At 39.9% G+C, this 23,411-nt stretch overlaps 2 protein-coding genes across 5 annotated transcripts in view; one reads left to right on the forward strand and one right to left on the reverse strand.

Moving 5' to 3' along the window:
- ABCA5 (ATP binding cassette subfamily A member 5) overlaps positions 1–23,411 on the forward strand; it is a 266,045-nt gene that overhangs the window by 68,023 nt on the left and 174,611 nt on the right. The gene's annotated exons all lie outside the window — the stretch shown is intronic.
- Positions 1–23,411, reverse strand: part of MAP2K6 (mitogen-activated protein kinase kinase 6) — a 131,562-nt gene that overhangs the window by 46,653 nt on the left and 61,498 nt on the right. The gene's annotated exons all lie outside the window — the stretch shown is intronic.

A 23,411-nucleotide genomic window follows, 5' to 3' on the forward strand; every position in this document is an offset into this window, starting at 1 on the left:
GGCGGCAGATGAATCTCCTGAAACGACAGCTTTACCTCCGTGTCCCTGGGCTCAGGGGCTCCAGCCCTCCTGTGGACAGGAGCTCAACCTTCTAATTTCAGCCCGTTTATCACACGCCCCACAGAACCTTCCCAGACCTCCCCAGACATACTTAAGGAGCACAGGCCACACCCACCAGCTTCCACAGGCCGGCATCTCAAACACAATACGAATTCAATGCAACTTCACTCAACTCCCAGTATTTTAAACTGTCCGCTCTACCTAAGATAGATCTCCACGACCGTCTTCCACTTATATTCCTCATACCTTGTCTCACAATCTCGAATCACTTCTGCATTTATGTGTTCGTTTTTGAATCTACTTATTACTTATTTATTATCTGTCTCACCCAGAAACGTTCAGCTACAGCAGCAATTTTGCCCAGGGCTTGTACACCGTCAGTATTTGTTGACGGAACAGTTGTTGTTCTTTTCTCAGCTGTTTTGAATTTTGGTATTGAGGTCTTCAAAAATAATTTTAAATAGTGTAGTCTGTAAAAATATTGAATCACTATGTTGTACATCTGAAGTTAATATAATATTGTATATCAACCATAATTTTTTTTAAAAAAAAGCACAGAATGGAGTAGAAATAGTTCAACCCTGAGCATACGTAAGAGCTCGTTTTAAGTCCCCGCCGTGCCACTTAACACTGGGACCCTGAGGATGATTCTGAAACTCAGTTTCCACAGCGCCAAGCTGGAGACGAGACTCTGGCTGCTGAGAGATTCAGTTGGCATAACCTACGGGAAGGAGTCCAGCACACAGCAGGTACCCACCGGATAGCAGTTTCTATTCTCCCTTCCACGTTTGTGCTTACATTTTTAAAATAGGAACGAAACAGAATGTCCCCTCTGTGGGCAGGTTATTTCTTCAAATGCCATCTCTGTTCTCCCCCTCCTGTGTTATTTATGTGAAAATGACATTTTCAAACATCTCATCGATCGTGAACCGTATTCTCTTGGTTCCCACTGACTATGGGAATTGTTTAAGCTCTATAGGATCAGGATCTCTGAGAGCAAACCCTCAGAATCCATATTTTTTATAAAGGACTTCAGTTTTTGAGAGCAGTTTTAGGTTCACAGCAAAACTGAAGGGAAGGTACAGAGATTCGCATATACCTTCCTGTTCCCATACATGCAGAGCCTCTCGCGTTAGCGGCATCCCGCCAGAGTGGTGCATTTGTTACAAATGACGCACCTGTATTGACACATCATCACCCACTCGCTCTTGGTGTTGTACATCCTAGGGGTTTGGATAAATGTACACTATGCATCTATCATTACAGTGTCATACAAAGCAGTTTCACTGTCCTAAAAATCCTGTTCTCCCCCTATTCATCCCTCCTTCCCCCCAACCCCTGGCAACCACTGATCTGTTTACTGTATCTATAGTTTTGCCTTTTCCAGAACATTATATAGTTAGAATCATACTGTGTGTGTGTGTGTGTGTGTGTGTGTGTGTATAGCCTTTCTGATTGGCTTATTTCACTTAGTGATATGCATTTAAGCTTCTTCCATATCTTTTCATGACTTAATAGTTCATTTCTTTATAGCACTGAATAATATTCCATTGTCTGGATATACCACAGTTCATTAATCCATTCACCTACTGAAGTGCATCTTGGTTGCTTCCAAGTTTTGGCAATTATGAATAACGCTGCTTATAAACATCTGTGCGCAGGTTTTTATACGAACGTAAGGAGTGTCACTGCTGTATTGAAAGAGCTAGAGAATAAGACAAACCAATTCCTGTAACATCAGAGAGCATGTGTGATGTGCAGTAAAAGTATCGCACCATGAATACACAGGACGTTCAAAGAGGGAGAGAGAAAATCAGGCAAGGGAAATGAGAAAATACAGTCTCACAGAGGAAGTAGTATTTTACGTGGTCCTTTGACAAATGGTAGGATTTGAGGGTACGTGATGGCTCATTATACTATTATGTCTTCTTTTTATATATATTCAATGTTTCCATAATAAGACATGAAAAGGCAACAGTAGGATTCCAAGGAGGAGGAGGAGGAGGAGCTCACGGTGTGGCGAGAAGGACATTGTGGCGTCTCAAAGGCTGTGACACGGAAAGACTGAAAGATTGTAACTAACAATTTTTAATTTTCAGATTTAGGAAGAGAAGTCATCTATTTTTTAGTAGAGGAGTATCATGCCATGTTGTGTTTTAAAAACAAATGATGTAACAAGATTAATCTACTATCTGCAGGGTGTTTTGAAACTGTGGTACACGTGCACACACATAACACCTGCATACACGCTCACAGGCCCACATACACACACCTTGGTGGCTTAAGCTGTTGGGTCTTTGCTCATATTTTCCCTGAAGTGTTATCATCTTTCTCCCTTGGTCAGTTGCAGCACACTCAGCTCAAGTGTGTTCTCCTCCAGGAAACCTTCCATAAAAAACATGCAATAAATGTCCCTTATCTGTGTGGCCACAGGACTCTACACGTTATCTTCCGTCTTCCTTCTTACACTGATTGATTGAACCCACCTGCTCACCCGTCTCTTCCACTAGAAGGCGAGCTCTTCAGAGCCGGACCCCATGCCTTACCCAGGTGCAGAGTAAGCACTAGACCCAAAAAATGAGAGGCAGAGACCACAGCAACTTGGCTAATAAATTTAAGTTGCTTAAACTTCACAGAGGCAAAATCTATAGGCTCTGGTAATTTCCTGGATAAGAAGTATAGAAGACCAGAAGCTAAGCTGTAGCAGTAACAGTGGTAGCAATCTGGCTTTTCCCCACCTAGATAAAATTAAGTAAAAAAGGAAAGTCAGGCCAGTTGGGGTGGGAGGTGGGAGAAGGCAGATAATGAGCTCCAGCCCTGAGATGTGCTAGGGATAAGCTGAAGGAACACCTGGCAGATTTCAGGCAGGCACATGGAGCTTCAGAGAGGGATGGCGGGGGGTGGGGGGGGATATGAAAATCTGTGAGTGACAAACAGAGAAGTAGAAAGTTGAATGAGACAGGCAGAGAAACAAGAACGGGAAGCAGCCTATGTAAGAATATTTTGAGAGAATGAGATGTAAATGAAGAATCAGCGAAGGACACCAAGAATCTCTGGAGGTTCCAAGGAGAAACACCAGCGAGTGCAGAGCAGCACTATCCACTATTCAGAAAAGGTCCTATTTTCAAAGGATGAGAGCACTCCGAGTTTTCTTACAGCTTCCCGGAACTGAAGTTCTTTTTCCAGACCCGGTCGAGCTGAAGTATATGCTTAGTCACGTTAACCATTTGGTGCTGACTTTGTGCTTTTGAAAGAACCTAAAATCAAAGCACAGCCAAGGCCCTCCCGTTGTGGTCTGGGGCCCAGTGAAAGCAGGGGGTGTGCGTGAGGGTGAGGCGGGGAGGGCCCCCCGTCTGTACTCATCTCCTTCCTCGTTTACATGCGGCTTCATTCATGAGTCTTATCAAAAGGAAACGCAGTCACAGGGTGTTAAAAATACCGCTTTACAATAAAAATATGGCAGCAGTGGCAAAGAAATTGAGGGATGTGGCTCACCTTTTCAAAATGCATGCTCCATTCTGGTTAGGTTTAAAAATTGCACTTATATTTTAGAGAAAAATATTGAAATGTCTCCAAGTGGAATAATATGATTCTAGGATATGCTTCAAAATAATATGGGAGTGGGGTGGGGTGGAGATAGAGGTGAAATAAGCTAGTAATTGTCAAAGCTGAGTGATGGACACACGGTGCTCACTATATGTCTGTCTTTGAGTATGTTTGAAAATGTCCAAAATGTAATGATTTTCTTGAATAGCTACTGAATCACAGAAAATTCTCTTTTAATAGTTAAAAAAGAGGGATAGTAAGAAGACTGCATTTTTCTCTTGGGAGAAGTGGATTCTTTTTTCCCTTTGGTCTAAGATCACAATATTTTAAAATTTTTTATTGGAGTAGAGTTGATTTACAATGTGTTAGTTTCAGGTGTACAGCAAAATGAATCAGTTATACATAGACATATATCCACTCTTTTTTTTTAGATTCTTTTCCCATATGGGCCATTATAGAGTATTGAATAGAGTTTAAGATCACAATTTTAATAGCACTGAGATCACCTCCCTTTAGCCAAGGAAAACTACAGGGTCATAATATTCATTCAACCAGCTGCTTGAAGACTAAGAAGTGCAGAGAAATACAGAGGAAAGTTCTTGATCTATATGTCTTCTAAGAGTGCTACCAGTGCAGTCCATCCTGCTTCTCCCCCAGATTTACCTAATTTCTTTTAGTGAGCTGCATTCTACCATGATGTCATTGACCCATGTTGAGGTCACCTTAAAAAGGGAACTCTGGGGCTTCCCTGGTGCCACAGTGGTTGGGAGTCTGCCTACCAATGCAGGGGACACGGGTTCGAGCCCTGGTCTGGGAAGATCCCACATGCCACGGAGCAACTAGGCCCGTGAGCCACAACTACTGAGCCTGCACGTCTGGAGCCTGTGCTCCGCAACAAGAGAGGCCACAATAGCGAGAAGCCCACGCACCGCAATGAAGAGTGGCCCCTGCTTACCGCAACTAGAGAAAGCTCTCGTACAGAATCGAAGACCCAACACAGCCAAAAATAAATTAATTAATTTTTTAAAAAAGGGGACTCTGAAATTCATCTCTGTAAGGTTGTTTTTGATTACCTTATATAATGTCTTCTTTTTCAAAAAATTTTATTTTTTATTGGTCTACAGTTGATTTACAATGTTGTGTTAGTTTCAGGGGTACAGCAGTTACTCCTGATTCAGTTACACATATACATATAGCTATTCCTTTTCAAATTCTCTTCCCATTTAGGTTATTAAAGAATATTGAATAGAGTTCCCTGTGCTCTACAGTAGGTCCTTGTTGGTTATATATTTTATATACAGCAGTGTGTACATGTCAATCCCAATCTCCCAATTTATCCCTCCCCCCCCACCTTTCCCCCTTTGAATAACCATAATGTCTTCTTTATAAAGACTCTTGGGGTAAAAATATGTGTTACCAATAACAGGAAGAGGTGGTTTCTCCTGTATAATCTCTGCCTATGGATGATGTGAATGTTCCGCTAACGTGTTTCCTTCCTTGGGTTGATGGCTGAAAGGCTTAAGGCCAAACCTGGACTCATATTCATACTCATTTCTGACTCAGTGTTTTTTGTGGCTCTGTTTCTGTCTTACCCACCCTTTTAATAATATTTTATTGTGGAACATTTTATATACATGGGAAAGTAAACAAAACAGTTATAATCAACCTCTGTGTACCTATTCCCCAGCTTCAAAAAATACCGACTTAAGACCAATTTTGGTTCATCTACACCCCACCCACATTCCCAGACATCAAATCATTCCATCCATAACTATTTTATCAAGTATCTCTAAAGGAAATTGACTATTAAAAATAACCATCATACCATTATCACATGGAAACAAATAAGTAATTTCTTAATATCTACTCAGTGTTCAAAATTCTAATTGTCTTGTGAAGAGGAGTTGGGAGAGGGGTAAGATAGGAGAAGGGGATGAAAAGGTACAAACCATAGGTATAAAATAAATAAGATACAAGAATGTAATTAATGTATAGGACAGGAAATCTAACCAATATTTTGTAATAACTTCAAATGGAGTATAATCTATAAAAATATCAAATCACTATGTACACACTTGAAACTAACAGAACATTGTAAATCCACTATACTCCAGTAAATAAATAATTCTAATTGCCTCCTTATAAATAAGTAAGATAAATAATTATCTTGTTTATAAATATTCTAAATACTCTTAAATTATGCTGTGTTTGAATCAGGATCAAAATTAGGTCCTTGCTATATAAAAAGCAAAGGGGACTTTCCTGGCAGTCCCGTGGTTAAGACTTCACCTTCCAGTGCAGGGGGTGCTGGTTTGATCCCTGGTTGGGGAGCTAAGATCTCACATGCCTCGCAGCCCAAAACCAAAAAACCAAAACATAAAACAGAGGCAGTATTGTAACAAATTCAATAAACACTTAAAACAAAATGGTCCACATCAATTAAAAAAAAAAAAGCAAAAAAACAAATTAAATGAACAAACCAAACCAAACCAAACATGTAGATACAGAGAACAGAGCAGTGGTTACCAGAAAGGAAGAGGAGAGTAAAATGGGTAAAGGGGGATCCACCCTATGCTGATGGATGGAAACTAAATTTTGGTGGTGAGCAGACTGCGGTGCACATGGAAGTCAAAATACAATGTTTTAAGATTAGGTGATAGAAGTTCTTAGGTCCCTGTCAATCTATAAGCTCTCCCTCCATTTCTTGTTGTCCACCCCTCCCCACCCAATGCGATTACTTTGCTGAAGAAATCTGATCATTTGCCCTATACAGTTCCCCACTAATTCTGAGGGCGCGCCTTGTGGGCTTGTGTGCCCCTTTGTTAGCTAGAGTGCGATCAGACGGAAACTCGACTGCTCCGTTTGGCACAGCGGCATCACAGGTGGCCTCACCTGCTTTTAACTAAATTGCTGAATTCTTTGCATCCTAGTAAACGCTCCTAAACTCTTAATGGAAAAAGGAAGAAATAAATAAATAAATGAATAACCCCTCAACAACACTGGGTAGTCAACAAACTTCTTAATCTTTGTCAATTTGATAAGTAAACAAAGGTACCTCATTGTTTTTAATCACCCTTTAAAAATGTGTAATGAAGTTGAATATTTTTAACATGTCTACTGACATCTGTAGTTATGTTTCTGTGAACTCCTTGTTCAAGCCATTTGCTCATTTTTATGTTAGGTTATTATTGTTGTTTTATTTGTAAGAGAAGACATTGCCCCTTCTGTAGTTTGAATCACAAAACACACACACATGTGAGTCTGTCTGCCCACTTGGGTTGGGTTTTTCTCCCCTTTTTGATTGTACAGAATTAAAAATTTTTACATTACTTCATGGCCTTTGCACTTTTACAAGGCAGGAACATTCTTTCCTTTTCCCCAAATAGCTAGATAGTTGTCCCAATACCACCTATTAATCTGTCCGTTTTTTTCTCCATTAATTTTACACATCTTTTTAATATTTATACCTCTTATATAAGTTCATTGGCTGCTATGTCTAAAAGTTATTAAATATTCGTGGCATTGAAAGGCAACTTCACTCAATCCTGACTTTAAGAGAACTCTTTCTAGCTTTTCACCTTAAAAAAACTCTGCTGGTTTTACGAAACTGTGTCATTTGCAGAAATGTTGATGGACCTGGAGACTGTCATACAGAGTGAAGTAAGTCAGAAAGAGAAAAACACATATCATATATTAACGCATGTATGTGGAATCTAGAAAAAATGGTATGGATGATCTTATTTGCAAAGCAGAAATAGAGACACAGATGTAGAGAACAAACATGGATACCAAGGGGGAAAGGGGGGTGGGTGGGGTAGGTTGAATTGGGAGATTGGGATTGACATATCCACTACTACGTATAAAATAGATTAACTAATGAGAACGTACCCTATAGCACAGGGAACTCTACTCGGTGCTCTGTGGTGACCTAAATGGGAAGGAAATCCAACAAAGGGGATATGTGTATCCATATGGCTGATTCACTTTGCTGTATGGCAGAAACTGACACAGGAGTGTAAAGCTATGCTCCAATAAGAAAAAAAAAAATGCTGCTTTTAGATTCAGTTTGACAGAAGAAGGATAGAGCCATCCATGTTTACTGAGTGAAATATCTTATCAAGGCTCTCAAAGACTTGCCCATACCGTAATCCTTAGAACTTGTGAGTGTTAGCATGCTCAGGTTTCAGGAGATGTGATTAAAGGAAGGGTTCTGGGATGAGGAGATTATCGTGGATTATCCAGTTGGGCCCTAAATGCCATCACAAAGCTTCCTGATAGCAGAGAGGCTGAGAGACACGAGACACACGGAGGAGCAGACGGAGGCAGAGGCCGGGGGATTCAGCCACAACCTGGAGAACGCCGCGAGTGCCAGCAGCTCCTGCAGGCTGGATTCTTTATCCCAGAGCCTCTGGAGGGAGCCTGACCTGCTGACACCTTGATTCTGGATTTCTGGCCTCCAGAAATGTGAAAGAATAAATTTATGCAGTTTTAAGCCACCAAGTTTGTGGTTACTTGTTACAGCAGTTACAAGAAACTAGTACACTATGGGCGGACCTCGGAGATATCGTGGGTTCCGGTCCAGCCCCGGGCAATAAAGCAAATATCGCAAAAGAGCAAGTCACACGAATTCTTTGGTTTCCCAGTGCATGGTAAAGTTATGTTGACAATATAGAGTAGTCTATTAAGCGTGCAACAGCATTATGTCTAAAAAACAATGTTCATACCTTAATTTAAAATACTTTATTGCTAGAAAATGCCAACCATCAGTGAGCAAATGCTGTTAGAAAAATGGCGCCGATAGACTTGCTCGAGGCAGGGTTGCAACAAACCTTCAATTTGTAAAACATGCAATATCTGCGAAGCACGATAAAACGAAACCCAATAAAGACAAGGTATGCCTGTATTAGAAATGGATGCTGAATTTTACCAAATTCCCTTTCAACATTTATTGAAGTAATCCAGTGTCCTTCCTCTTATACCCAAGCTGCCACGCTCTCTACCAAATGGATTTCTTACTTTTTCCTTTTCTGTTTTCTTTCTTTCACCAACTCATTTTCACTCTCTTTATTTCCTCCTCAGCAGCTTCTGCCACTAAGCCTTCCTGAGGATCCTGTGTTCCTGCATTGCCTGTGGTGGTAGAAACTTAGAGCCTGCTAATCCCTGGATTCAAGAAACATCTAGAAAGTCTTAACTTGACAAAACAAGGGTGCAAAACAAAGTTAAGAAATTAAATGCAAACAAGAAGGAATAGGTATTAGTAAATGTTCCTTTCTCTGGAACAAAGGAGATGGTGCTGGCTTCCTTTCATTTCTCTCTAGCTTGGGGCCAAGGAAGAAATGTACCCTTTCCCCAGGCCTGTGTCACATTGTGAAATTCTTCATGTCCCCTGTCAACAAGAAACAAGAAGGTAAAGAAACCAGGGCCAAAGCAATCTCAGAAACTATGGCAAGATTCCTCACCTTGACACTCCAGCCCTGCAGCCTGAAAAAACTCAGGATCATCCTCTTCCCCATGGCTGTTTCTGCAGTATCTCTCACTTTTTTCTCTCCAGGGAGGCTGGACGTTTTTGAGAGTCATGTTTTACAAACCACAGCCTGGCAGAAAACCAGTGGCCTCTGCCTTTTGTTCTGCCACATACTTTGCTGGCTTCATGCATCCCCCACTGGTGACACTTCTGATTAGAGGTTCAGGATGGTTGATAAAAAAACAAAGACTAAGAAATAGCCTCAAGAAAACCACAAAACTTAAATGTGAGGTTTTCTGAAAAGAGAAAGCAAACAACTTTTTTTATGCATGTCTACTCATATTTCATTACTATTTCAGATCCTCATGGAACCCTTAAGGGAAAATTCCACACTCCTATAGAAGGACTTAGGTCCTTATCTCACCGTAATTAACAAATATTGCTTCAGGCAGTGCCATAACTCTGCGTGTCAAAGAAGTGGAGTTCTCTAGTCTTGGTCATATGTTTAGAAATTGTTCCAGGCACTCACCTTGAAACTTGTAAATCAGTTCATCTCTAAGACTAATTGCAAAAAAAAAAAGTACAGTTGACCCTTGAATAACACAGGTTTGAACTGCACCGATTCACTTATATGTGGATTTTTTTCAATAAATATGGCATCTGTATTTTCATTTTATAGTTCCTTAAATGAACTAAGTGTGGGGGAAAGTATGTGCTCAATCAGAGCTCACAATATGTGGAACCAAAAGAACTAGGGTTTGAGTCCTGATTCTACCCAAACTGTTTGAGCTTCCTGCCCCTGGGTGAGTCACTGATCAATTCATTTGTTTTTCAGGCAGAGATAGCAGTCTGCAGATTTTTGACTGTGGGGTGGGGGCAGGGGGTGTCAGTGCCCAATTGCTGCTTCGTTGTTCAAGTGTCAACTGTACATAAATTCCCTGTTGCATCCATAGAATGATCCACCTACCTATGTGATCAGAAATGGGAGGGAAAGATATAAATTTAAATACGCATCATGATGCCTTACACACAGCTACCTATACAGCTTCCCCAAACTGGTTTTAATGGCTAACCAAAAATTCAAGGAGATAATTTATAATGATCCCTGGATATACTAATTTTATAAGATTTTCTTTAGAAGAACTACAATCCTGCAGCCTGTGGAACAAAAACCACCTTCACAGAAAGATAGACAAGATGAAAAGGCAGAGGGCTATGTACCAGATGAAGGAACAAGATAAAACCCCAGAGAAACAACTAAATGAAATGGAGATAGGCAATCTTCCAGAAAAAGAATTCAGAATAATGATAGTGATGATGATCCAGGACCTTGGAGAAAGAATGGAGGCAGAGATCGAGAAGATGCAAGAAATGTTTTAAAAAGATCTAGAAGAATTAAAGAACAAACAAACAGAGATGAACAGTACAATAACTGAAGTGAAAACTACACTAGAAGGAATCAATAGCAGAATAACTGAGACAGAAGAACGGGTAAGTGACCTGGAAGACAGAATGATGGAATTCACTGCTGTGGAACAGAATAAAGAAAGAAGAATGAAAAGAAATGAAGACAGCCTAAGAGGCCTCTGGAACAACATTGAATGCAACAACATTCGCATTATAGGGGTCCCAGAAAGAGAAGACAGAGAGAGAGAAATGACCCGAGAAAATATTTGAAGAGATTATAGTTGAAAACTTCCCTAACATGGGAAAGGAAAGAGCCACTCAAGTCCAGGAAGCGCAGAGAGTCCCATACAGGATAAACCCAAGGAGAAACACGCCGAGACACATAGTAATCAAATTGGCAAAAATTAAAGACAAAGAAAGATTATTGAAAGCAGCAAGGGAAAGATGACAAATAACATACAACCTCCCATAAGGTTAACAGCTGATTTCTCAGCAGAAACCCTACACCAGAAGAGAGTGGCATGATGTACTTAAAGTGATGAAAGGGAAGAACCTACAACCAAGATTACTCTACCCGGCAAGGATCTCATTCAGATTCAATGGAGAAATCAAAAGCTTTACAGACAAGCGAAAGCTAAGAGAATTCAGCACCACCAAACCAGCTCTACAACAAATGCTGAAGGAACTACTCTAAGTGGGAAACACAAGAGAAGAAAAGGACCTACAAAAACCCAAAACAATTAAGAAAATGGTAATAGGAACGTACATATCAATAATTACCTTAAACGTGAATGGATTAAATGCTCCAACCAAAAGACACAGGCTCGCTGAATGGATACAAAAACAACACCCATACATATGCTGTATACAAGAGACCCACTTCAGACCTAGGGACACACACAGACTGAAAGTGAGTGGATGGAAAAAGATATTCCATGCAAATGGAAATCAAAAGAAAACTGGAGTAGCAATACTCAAATCAGAAGAAACGGGCTTTAAAATAATGTTACAAGAGACAAGGAAGGACACTACCTAATGATCAAGGGACCAATACAAGAAGAAGATATAACAATTATAAATATATGTGCATCCAACTTAGGAGCACCTCAATACATAAGGCAGCTGCTAACAGCTATAAAACAGGAAATTGACAGTAACACAGTAATAGTGGGGGACTTTAACACCTCACTTACACCAATGGACAGATCATCCAAACAGAAAATTAATAAGGAAACACAAGCTTTAAATAACACAATAGACCAGGTAGGTTTGATTGCTATTTATAGGACATTCCATCCAAAAACAGCAGATTACACTTCTCAAGTGGGCACAGAACATTCTCCAGGATAGATTACATCTTGGGTCACAAATCAAGCCTCAGTAAATTTAAGAAAATTGAAATCATATCAGGCATCTTTTCTGACCACAACGCTGTGAGATTAGAAATCAATTACAGGGGGAAAAACGTAAAAAACACAAATACATGGAGGCTAAACAATATGTTACTAAATAACCAAGAGACCACTGAAGAAATCAGAGGAAATCGAAAAATACCTAGAGACAAATGACAATGAAAACACGACAATCCAAAACCTATGGGATGCAGCAGAAGCAGTTCTAAGAGGGAAGTTTATAACTATACAAGCCTACCTCAAGAAACAAGAAAAATCTCAAACAATCTAACGTTGCACCTAAAGGAATTAGAGAAAGAAGAAAAAACAAAACCCAAAGTTAGCAGAAGAAAAATCATAAAGATCAGAGCAGAAATAAATGAAATAGAAACAAAGAAAACAATAGCAAAGATCAATAAAACAAAAAGCTTGTTCTTTGAAAAGATAAACAAAATTGATAAACCTTTAGCCAGACTCATCAAGAAAAAGAGGGAGAGGACTCAAATCAAAATTAGAAATGAAAAAGGAGAAGTTACAACGGACACGGCAGAAATACAAAGCATCCTAAGAGACTACTACAAGCAACTCTATGCCAATAAAATGGACAACCTGGAAGAAATGGACAAATCCTTAGAAAGGTATAACCTTCCAAGACTGAACCAGGAAGAAATAGGAAATATGAACAGAGCAATCACAAGTAATGAAATTGAAACTGTGATTTAAAATCTTCCAGCAAACAAAAGTTCAGGACCAAATGGCTTCACGGGTGAATTCTATCAAACATTCAGAGAAGAGCTAACACCCATCCTTCTCAAACTCTTCCAAAAAATTGCAGAGGAAGGAAAACTCCCAAAATCATTCTGTGAGGCCACCATCACCCTGATACCAAAACCAGACAAAGATATGACAGAAAAAGAAAATTACAGACCAATATCACTGATGAATATAGATGCAAAAATCCTCAACAAAATACTAGCAAACAGAATCCAACAACACATTAAAAGGATCATACAACATGATCAAGTGGGATTTATCCCAGGGATGCAAGGATTCTTCAATATATGCAAATCAGTCAATGTGATACACCATATTAACAAACTGAAGAAGAAAAACCATATGATCATCTCAATAGGTGCAGAAAAAGCTTTTGACAAAATTCAACACCAATTTATGATAAAAACTCTCCAGAAAGTGGGCATAGAGGGAACCTACTTCAACATAATAAAGGCCATATATGACAAACCCACAGCAAACATCATTCTCAATGGTGAAAAACTGAAAGCATTTCCTCTAAGATCAGGAACAAGACAAGCATGTCCACTCTCACCACTATTATTCAACATAGTTTTGGAAGTCCTAGCCATGGCAATCAGAGAAGAAAAAGAAATAAAAGGAATACAAACTGGAAAATAAGTAGAACTGTCACTGTTTGCAGATTACGTGACACTATACATAGAGAATCCTAAAGATGCCACCAGAAAACTACTAGAGCTAATCAATGAATTTGGTAAAGTTGCAGAATACAAAATTAATGCACAGAAATCTCTTGCATTGCTATACACTAATGATGAAAAATCTGAAAGAGAAATTAAGGAAGCACTCCCATTTACCACTGCAACAAAAAGAATAAAATACCTAGAAATAAACCTACCTAGGGAGACAAAAGACCTGTATGCAGAAAACTATAAGACACTGATGGAAGAAATTAAAGGTGATACCAACAGATGGAGAGATATACCATGTTCTTGGATTGGAAGAATCAATATTATGAAAATGACTATACTACCCAAAGCAATCTACAGATTCAATGCAATCCCAATCAAATTACCAATGGCATTTTTTTACAGAACTAGAACAAAAAATCTTAAAATTTGTATGGACACACACAAGACCCCAAATAGCCAAAGCAGTCTTGAGAGAAAAAAGTGGAGCTGAGGAATCAGACTCCCTGACTTCAGACTACACTACCAAGCCACAGTAATCAAGACAATATGGTACTGGCACAAAAACAGAAATACAGATCAATGGAACAGGATAGAAAGTCCAGAGATACACCCACGCACCTATGGTCAACTAATCTATGACAAAGGAGGCAAGGATATACAATGGAGAAAAGACAGTCTTTTCAATAAGTGGTGCTGGGAAAACTGGACAGCTACATGTAAAAGAATGAAATTAGAACACTCCCTAACACCATACACAAAAATAAACTCAAAATGGGTTAGAGACCTAAATGTAAGACCGGGCACTATAAAACTCTTAGAGGAAAACATAAGCAGAACACTCTATGACATAAATCACAGCATGATCTTTTTTGCCCCACCTCCTAGAGTAATGGAAATAAAAACAAAAATAAACAAATGGGACCTAATGAAACTTAAAAGCTTTTGCCCAGCAAAGGAAACCATAAACAAGACGGAAAGACAACCCTCCAAATGGGAGAAAATATTTGCAAATGAATCATCGGACAAAGGATTAATCTCCAAAATATATAAACAGCTCATGCAGCTCAATATCAAAAAAACAAACAACCCCATCCAAAAATGGGCAGAAGACCTAAATAGACATTTCTCCAAAGAAGACATACAGATGGCCAAGAAGCACATGAAAAGCTGCTCAACATCACTAGTTGTTAGAGAAATGCAAATCAAAACTGCGATGAGGTATCACCTCACACCAGTTAGAATGGGCATCATCAGGAAATCTACAAACAACAACAAAAAAAACCAAGCAAACAAAAAACAAATAAGATTTTCTTTAGTTCACAGGTCTGTATTGGATTGATTTCAATTGCAGAGTATGGATGGCATTTCTTACAAGTCTTTATTACTGGGGAGCAGGGTGAAGGCCTGAGGGAGGTGCCCACTCATATCTATATATAATTAGATGGTTAAATTGGGAAACAACTCAACATGGCGCTGTGAAAAAAGAGGACTTACGGGAAGGGGCCAGGCCATAGCACTCATTAGCTGTAAGATCTTAAGAAGTTATTAATCTAAGTCTCATCCTTAAAATGAGAATACCAGTATCTACCTTGGTGGGACTGAAGGAGCAACAGCGCAATATAGGCAGGACCACAGGATAAGCATGTGTTGGATAAATAAATACTGAAAGTTGCCAGGTCAGCTACACTGCTATTTGGGGCAAGTGCTTTCTTTGTTGTTACTGTTTTAATTTATTTTATTGAAGTATAGTTGATATGTAGTGTTGTACTGTATTAGTTTCTGCTGTACAGCAAAGTGATTCAGTTAGACATATACATATACATTCTTTTTCATTCTATTTTATCACAGGATACTGAATATAGTTCCCTGTGCTCTACAGTAGGACCTTGTTGTTTATCCATTCTCTATATGATAGTTTGTATCTGCTAATCCCAAACTCCCAATCCACCCCTCCCCAGCCCCCTCCCCCCCCCGGGCAGCCACAAGTCTGTTATCTATGTCTGTGTGTCTGTTTCTGTCCCGTAGATAAGTTCATTTGTGTCATATTTTAGATTCCACATATAAGTGATAACACATGGTATTTGTCTTTCACTTTCTAACTTTCTTCACTTAGTATGATCATCTCTGGGTCCATCCATGTTGCAGGCAGGTGCTTTCTTACAAGTAGCAGCTCGTGAAAATAATAAAAGCAACTAATACTTACTGAGAACGTATAACATGCAAGGCACAGTGCTCAGGACTTCTCATAAATTCTTAATGGTCACTGCAACTCCATGGGGTAAGTATTACCTCCACTTCAAGGGCCTTGTCCCGATACACAGAGCTTACACAGAGCTGACCAGTCAGCTTTCCCATGTAACTACATTTCGTCCTTGAACCACAATTACTTTTTAGCAAAAGTCTTATTTCCATGGGCTTGTAGAAGGATTCTTGCTGAACCGTGTCAGGACGACACATAAAATCTGGGAGGCAGAGGGCCCTTCAAAATGGCGGAGGAGTGAGGAGACGTGGAGATCATCTTCCTCCCCACAGATACATCAGAAATACATCTACATGTGGAACAGCTCCTACAGAACACCTACTGAACGCTGGCAGAAGACCTCAGCTTCCCAAAAGGCAAGGAACTCCCCACTTACCACTTAGCAAAAGAAAAAAGTAAAAACAGAGACAAAAGAATAGGGACAGGACCTGCACCTCGGGGAAGGAGCTGAAAAGGAGGATAAGTACCCACACACTAGGAAGCCCCTTCAATTGCGGAGACGGGGGGTCGGCAGCGGGGAAGCTTTGGAGCCACGGAGGAGAGCGCACCAACAGGGGTGCGGAAGTCAAAGCGGAGGGATTCCCGCACAGAGGATCGGTGCCGACCAGCACTCACCAGCCCGAGAGGCTTGTCTGCTCACCCGCCGGGGCAGGCGGGGCTGGGAGCTGAGGCTCAGGCTTCGGAGATCAGATCTCAGGGAGAGGATTGGGGATGGCTGCGTGAACACAGCCTGAAGGGGGCTAGTGCATCACAGCTAGCTGGGAGGGAATCCGGGAAAAAGTCTGGACATGCCGGAAAGGCAAGAGACCTTTGTTTCTGGGTGCGCAAGGACAGGGGATTCAGAGCACCGCCTAAACGAGCTCCAGAGATGGGCACGAGCCGCGGCTACCAGCACACACCCTAGAGATGGGCATGAAACGCTAAGGCTGCTGCTGCAGCCACCAAGAAACCTGTGTGCGAGCACAGGTCACTCTCCACACCTCCCCTACCGGGAGCCTGTGCAGCCCGCCACTGCCAGGGTCCTGGGATCCAGGGACAACTTCCCAAGGAGAACACACGGCGCGCCTCAGGCGGGTACAACGTCATGCTGGCCTCTGCCGCCGTAGGCCCGCCCCGCACTCCGTGCCCCTCCCTACCCCCCGGCCTGAGTGAGCCAGAGCCCCCGAATCAGCTGCTCCTTTAACCCCCTCCTGTCTAAGCGAAGAACAGACGCCCTCAGGCGACCTACACGCAGAGGCGAGGCCAAATCCAAAGCTGAACCCCAGAAGCTGTGAGAAAAAAGAAGAGAAAGGGAAATCTCTCCCAGCAGCCTCAGGAGCAGCGGATTAAATCTCCACAATCAACTTGATGTACCTGCATCTGGGGAATGCCTGAATAGACAACGAATCATCCCAACATTGAGGCAGTGGACTTTGGAAGCAACGGTAGACTTGGGGTTTGCTTTCTGCATCTAATTTGTTTCTGGATTTATGTTTATCTTAGTTTAGTATTTAGAGTTTATTATCATTGGTAGATTTGTTTATTGATTCGGTTGCTCTCTTCCTTTTTTTTTTTAATATATATATTTTTTTCCTTTTCTCTTTTAGTGAGTGTGTATGTGTATGCTTCTTTGTGTGCTCTTGTCTGTATACATTTGCTTTTACCATTTGTCCTAGGGTCTGTCTGTCCAGTTATTACTTTTTTTTTTTTACTACAGTTCTTGGCGCTTGTTATCATGGGTGGATTTGTTTTTCGTTTGGTTGCTCTCTACTTTCTTTCTTATTTTTTTAATACTTTTTAATTTTTTAATCCTTAATAATTTTTAAATTTTTATTTTAATAACTATTTATTTATTTTTCTTTCTTTCTTTCTTTCTTTTTCTCCCTTTTCCTCTGAGCCAAATGGCTGACGGGGTCTTGGTGCTCCGGCCAGCCGTCAGGCCTCAACCTCTGAGGTGGGAGAGCCAACCTCAGGACATTGGTCCACCAGAGCCCTCCCAGCCCCAAATAATATCAAACAGTGAAAGCTCTCCCAGAGATCTCCATCTCAACACTAAGAACTAGCTCCACTCAGTGACCAGCAAGCTACAGTGCTGGACACCCTGTGTCCGTTAAATGCACCAACATTTGAATTATAGGGGTCCCAGAAGAAGAAGAGAAGAAAAAAGGGACTGAGAAAATATTTGAAGAGATTATAGTTACAAACTTCCCTAATACGGGAAAGGAAATAGTCAATCAAGTCCAGGAAGCACAGAGAGTCCCATACAGGATAAATCCAAGGAGAAACATGCCAAGACACATATGAATCAAACTGTCAAAAATTAAATACAAAGAAAAAATATTAAAAGCATCAAGGGAAAAGCAACAACATAGAAGGGAATCCCCATAAGGTTAACAGCTGACCTTTCAGCAGAAACTCTGCAAGCCAGAAGGGAGTGGCAGGACTTATTTAAAGTGATGAAAGGGGAAAGCCTACAACGAAGATTACTCTACCCGGCAAGGATCTCATTCAGATTCGACAGAGAAATTAAAACCTTTACAGACAAGTGAAAGCTAAGAGAATTCACCACCAAACCAGCTTTACAACAAATGCTAAAGTAACTTATCTAGACCGGAAACACAAGCGAAGGAAAAGACCTACAAAAACAAACCCAAAACAATTAAGAAAATGGTAATAGGAACATACATATCGATAACTACCTTAAATGAAAATGGATTAAATGCTCCAACCAAAAGACATAGACTGGCTGAATAGATACAAAACCAAGACCCGTATATATGCTGTCTACAAGAGACCCACTTCAGACCTAGGGACACATACAGACTGAAAGTAAGGGGATGGAAAAAGATTCCATGCAAACAGAAATCAAAAGAAAGCGGGAGTAGCAATTCTCCTATGACAGAAAATAGACTTAAAATAAAGACTATTACAAGAGACAGAGAAGGACACTACCTAATGATCAAGGGATCAATCCAAGAATATATAACAATTGTAAATATTTATGCATCTCAATACGTAAGGCAAATGCTAACAGCCTTAAAAGGGGAAATCGACAGTAACACAATAATAGTAAGGGACTTTAACACCCCACCTTCACCATTGGACAGATCCTCCAAAATGAAAATAAATAAGGAAACACAAGCTTTATGTGACACATTAAACAAGATGGACTTGATTGATATTTATAGGACATTCCATCCAAAAACAACAGAATACACTTTCAAGTGCTCATGGAACATTCTCTTGGATAGATTATATCTTGGGTCACAAATCAAGCCTTGGTAAATTTAAGAAAATTGAAATCGTATCAAGTATCTTTTCCGACCACAACATTTTGAGACTAGATATCAATTACACGAAAAAAATCTGTAAAAAATACAAACACATGGAGGCTCAACAATACACTACTAAATAACCAAGAGATCACTGAAGAAATCAAATAGGAAATCAAAAAATACCTAGAAACAAATGACAATGAAAACACAATGACCCAAAATCTATGGGATGCAACAAAAGCAGTTCTAAGAGGGAAGTTTATAGCAATACAATCCTACCTCAAGAAACAAGAAACGTCTCAAATAAACAACCTAACCTTACACCTAAAGCAGTTAGAGAAAGAAGAACAAACAAACAAATGAAAAACCCGAAGTTAGCAGAGGAAAGAAATCATAAAGATCAGATCAGAAATAAATGAAAAAGAAATGAAGGAAACAGTAGCAAAGATCAATAGAACTAAATGCTGGTTCTTTGAGAAGATAAACAAAATTGATAAACCATTAGCCAGACTCATCAAGAAAAAAATGGAGAAGACTCAAATCAATAGATTTATAAATGAAAAAACAGAAGTAACAACCGACACTGCAGAAATACAAAGGATCATGAGAGAGTACTGCAAGCAACTATATGCCAATAAAATGAACATCCTGGAAGAAATGGACAAATTATTAGAAAAGCACAACCCTCCAAGACTGAACCAGGAAGAAATAGAAAATATAAATAGACCAATCACAAGCCCTGAAATTGAAACTGTAATTAAAAATCTTCCAACACACAGAAGCCCAGGACCAGATGGCTTCACAGGCAAATTCTATCAAACATTTAGAGAGGAGCTAACACCTATCCTTCTCAAACTCTTCCAAAATATAGCAGAGGGAGGAACACTCCCAAACTCATTCTACGAGGCCACCATCACCCTGATACCAAAACCAAACAAAGATGTCACAAAAAAGAAAACTACAGGCCAATATCACTGGTAACATAGATGCAAAATCCTCAACCAAATACTACCAAACAGAATCCAACAGCACATTAAAAGGATCATACACCATGATCAAGTGGGGTTTATCCCAGGAATGCAATGATCCTTCGATATACGCAAATCAGTCAATGTGAAACACCATATTAACAAGTTGAAAGAGAAAAACCATATGATCATCTCAGTAGATGCAGAAAAAGCTTTTGACAAAATTCAACACCCATTTATGATAAAAAAAAAAAAAACCTCCAGAAAGTAGGCATAGAGGGAACTTACCTGAACATAATAAAGGCCATATATGACAAAGCCACAGCCAGCATTGTTCTCAATGGTGAAAAACTGAAACCATTTCCACTAAGATCAGGAACAAGACAAGATTGCCCACTCTCACCACTATTATTCACCATAGTTTTGGAAGTTTTAGCCACAACCATCAGAGAAGAAAAAGAAATAAAAGGAATCCACATTGGAAAGGAAGAAGAAAAACTGTCACTGTTTGCAGATGACGTGATACTATACATAGAGAATCCTAACAATGCCACCAGGAAACTACTAGAGCTAATCAATGAATTTGGTAAAGTAGCAGGATATAAAATTAATGCACAGATACCTCTTGCATTCCTATACACTAATGATGAAAAATCTGAAAGAGAAATTAAGGAAACACTCCCATTTACCATTGCAACAAAGAGAAAATACCTAGGAATAAACCTACGTAAGGAAACAAAAGACCTGTATGCAGAAAACTATAAGACACTGATGAAAGAAATTAAAGATGATACAAACAGATGGAGAGATACACCATGTGCCTTGCACTGGGAGAATCAATATTGTGAAAATGACTATACTACCCAAAGCAATCTACAGATTCAGTGCAGTCCCTATCAAACTACCAATGGCATTTTTCACAGAACTAGAACAAAAAATTTCACAATTTGTATGGAAACACAAAAGACCCTGAATAGCCAAAGCAATCTTGAGAAAGAAAAATGGAGCTGGAGGAATCAGGCTCCCTGACTTCAGACTATACTACAAACCTACAGTAATCAAGACAGTATGGTATTGGCACAAAAACAGAAAAATAGATCAATGGAACAGGATAGAAAGCCCAGAGATAAATCCATGTACCTATGGTCAACTAATCTATGACAAAGGAGGCAAGAATATACAATGGAGAAAAGACAGCCTCTTCAACAAGTGGTGCTGGGAAAACTGGACAGCTACATGTAAAAGAATGAAATTAGAACACTCTCTAACACCATACACAAAAGTAAACTCAAAATGGATTAAAGACCTAAATGTAAGACCAGACACTATAAAACTCTTAGAGGAAAACATAGGCAGAATGCTCTATGACATCAATCAAGGATCTAGACAGCAAGATCCTTTTTGACCCACCTAGAGAAATGGAAATAAAAACAAAAATAAACAAATGGGACCTAATGAAACTTCAAAGCTTTTGCATAGCAAAGGAAACCATAAACAAGACGAAAAGACAACCCACAAAACGGGAGAAAATATTTGCAAATGAAGCAACTGACAAAGGGTTAATCTCCACAATATACAAGCAGCTCACACAGCTCAATATCAAAAAAACAAACAACCCAATCCAAAAATGGGCAGAAGACCTAAATAGACATTTCTCCAAAGAAGATATACAGATTGCCCACAAACACATGAAAGGATTCTCAACATCACTATTCATTAGAGAAATGCAAATCAAAACTACAATGAGGTATCACCTCACGGAATGGCCATCATCAAAAAATCCACAAACTATAAATGCTGGAGAGGGTGTGGAGAAAAGGGAGCCCTCTTGCACTGTTGGTGGGAATGTAAATTGATACAGCCACTATGGAGAACAGTATGGAGGTTCCTTAAAAAACTAAAAATAGAACTACCATATGACCCAGCAATCCCACTACTGGGCATATACACTGAGAAAACCATAATTCAAACAGAGACATGTACCACAGTGTTCACTGCAGCACTATTTACAATAGCCAGGACATGGAAGCAACCTAAGTGTCCATCGACAGATGAATGGATAAAGAAGATGTGGCACATGTATACAATGGAATATTACTCAGCCATAAAAAGAAACGAAATTGAGTTATTTGTAGTGAGGTGGATGGACCTAGAGACTGTCACAGAGTGAAGTAAGTCAGAAAGAGAAAAGCAAATACCGTATGCTAACACATATATATGGAATAATAATAATTCAAAAGATGGTTGTGAAGAACCTAGGGGCAGGACAGGAATAAAGACATAGACGTAGAGAATGAATGGACTTGAGGACATGGGGAGGGGGAAGGGTAAGCTGGGACAAAGAGAGTAGCATTGACATATATACGCTACCAAATGTAATACAGATAGCTAGTAGGAAGCAGCCGCTTAGCACAGGGAGATCAGCTCGGTGCTTTGTGACCACCTAGAGGGGTGGGATGGGGAGGGTGGGAGGGAGACGCGAGAGGGAGGAGATATGGGGACATATGTATATGTATAGCTGATTCACTTTGTTATAAAGCAGAAACTAACACACCATTGTAAAGCAATTATACTCCAATAAACATGTTAAAAAAATTTTTTTTAAAAGGATAAAAAAAAAATCTGAGAGGCAGAGGAAAAAGTCCTGGATTAAATCTCCTATATAGATTTTCTACTTCTGTGTGGAGACTTCTCTAGACAAGAAATGCAAGCTATAAATCTGTTTACCAGGAACTATTGTGACATGACCTAGGTCTATCGGGAGATCCAGACTCAACTGAAAAGCCATATTGCCATGAACTTTGCCCAAGACATTTTAACCTTTCTGGACTTTAGTTCCCCTGATGCTAAAATGGAAAACATTCCATCTGTATGGTAGGTAATTTTCTCGTTAAATGGCACTCTGGTATTTGACAGGAGCACTATTCCAGCTTTATTAATAACATCATAAAGTTTCCTACTATGAGAGAGCTCGGTGGTGTGTTTATAAACTAACACCTCTTCCCTAAGGGGGTTTCTGTTGAAATTGATAAGCCTATTCCCTATTCCCTTAAATTACATTTAGCAGGAGTGTATCAGTCAAGTGACTCTTTCAGAGTGGTGACTGTGGCTACTGTTTGCAGAATGCTGTGTCTCAGTGATACTCGTGCTGTGTGGTGATATCCCTCTCAATGACAAGGAGGGGGCTCTTAGTTCACTAGTGAATTCCTTGATCACCTCATCCTGACAGTAATCTCACCTCATGCTTCTTACTTCCTCCTGGCGGATTCACCAGTCTCAGGCTAAACTAAACACTCAAGGCCACTGAGCCTCGTAGATCTAGCTACATGCCAGAAACCTTAACATTCAAACTAAACTAAATGCACAAAACCAAATACATCTCCACAACCATCTTGGGGCACTTGCTGCGTAGGAAGAACTCCTGTCTCTTACTAAGGATGGTATTTTCTCTCCAGGATGCCACTCTGTTCTCCAATGCCTAAAAAATAAATAAACAAACAAACTAGGGCTTATACCAAATAACGCTCTCCCTGCATCTGTCCATGTAACCAGAACACGAGTCCACATGTGGCCATTGGGCTTCTAGCGCAATGCCTGGGAAAACCATTTAGAGAAT

This window comes from Stenella coeruleoalba (genome assembly GCF_951394435.1).
Source record: "Stenella coeruleoalba genome assembly, chromosome: 19".
Taxonomy (NCBI): domain Eukaryota; kingdom Metazoa; phylum Chordata; class Mammalia; order Artiodactyla; family Delphinidae; genus Stenella; species Stenella coeruleoalba.